Below are 1559 nucleotides of genomic sequence, written 5' to 3' on the forward strand. Positions count from 1 at the left end.
ATATATATATATATATATATATATATACACACACACACACACACACACGCGTGTGTGTGTGTGTATGGATTTATACATAGACACATGTATAAATTATGTTTCAATTATTAGTAGTAATAACAAGAAATATAACAGGTATATATTGTAAATAAAAACTAATGGAGAACCTGCGTTTTGCCTAATACTTCTTTATTCGACTGCTGGAGCTTTAGCAACATGAAGAATAAGAAATTAATGGGAGAAAGGCGATATCCAACAGATATCCAGAACCTTGCCTCCCATTATAAGTCAATATTTTCTATTGGAAGATATTTAAAGGAAGCCACAACTTCACTGAGAATGTTTTTCTCTACACTGTATATCATGTTGACCTGGCTATTTACAATGCTTGTTAGATAACCACAAGAAAACAAAAGTATACTTTTCTCTCTCATGTGACCAAGAAACCTTCTCCTCTTCTAAAGTTGTTGAGTTCTTTTTTTATTTCTTTAACAAGAAGATTTCTTCTAACTTCATGGAATACTTCTACTTATCATTCTTCAACTAGATGATTTTGTAAATAGCATTACCACCAATAAAACTACCATAACTGCTATTCATTTTGCTTCCAGCTCCACACATCTCTTGAACTCCCCTTCTTATTGCAAAGTAATAAGGTTAACAATTCTGACATGTCCTTTCCATTATTCTCACCCAATATACTTCAGAACTATTTATTATCCTCATGAAACTCTGAAATATTTAATCCTCTGGAATCCTACTGCATCAGAATATCTCATACTCTTGATAATCTCATCAAAAACAATGGTGTTGCTCCTGACTTAGCAAAGCCCTCAGACTTATCTAACTTCTTAATTCCTTTGTTAACTTCCTTACCAATCATCTCTTAATAGGAAGGTTTCTTGTAGAACCAGTCAATTACATCAAGCATCGGTAACACTCTCTTCCCATATTTTATTAACCAAGGTCTCAAGTTTATTTCTCATAATTTACTTCATCATCATCATCATCGTTTAACGTCCACTTTCCATGCTAGCATGGGTTGGACGATTTGACTGAGGACTGGTGAACCAGATGGCTACACTAGGCTCCAATCTGATTTGGCTGAGTTTCTACAGCTGGATGCCCTTTCTAACGCCAACCACTCCAAGAGTGTAGTGGGTGCTTTTACGTGCCACTGGCATGAAGGCCAGTCAGGCGGTACTGGCAACAGCCACGCTCAAAATGGTGTATTTTACGTGCCACCTGCGCAGGAGCCAGTCCAGTGGTACTGGCAATGATCTCGCTCGAATGACTTGTACATTAATAACATTCTCACTTTTACTTTTAACAACTCACACTCCTATGAAGATGATAACAAGCTTTCATTTATCAATTTTCCCACATAGTCATTATCCATATACAGTCTTGACATTTCATGGAAGACCAGCACTGCTTCTATGAACAGTTATCTTGAAAGCATTCTCCAATAGTTACGACAATCTTGCCTTCTTTAGCAGCACTAAAGCTCAAACTGTAAACACATCAAGGAACTCAACCATCTCTAGTCATGTACAACA

The sequence above is a fragment of the Octopus bimaculoides genome, chromosome 1 (assembly GCF_001194135.2).
Source record: "Octopus bimaculoides isolate UCB-OBI-ISO-001 chromosome 1, ASM119413v2, whole genome shotgun sequence".
In the NCBI taxonomy this organism is placed as follows: Eukaryota; Metazoa; Mollusca; class Cephalopoda; order Octopoda; family Octopodidae; genus Octopus; species Octopus bimaculoides.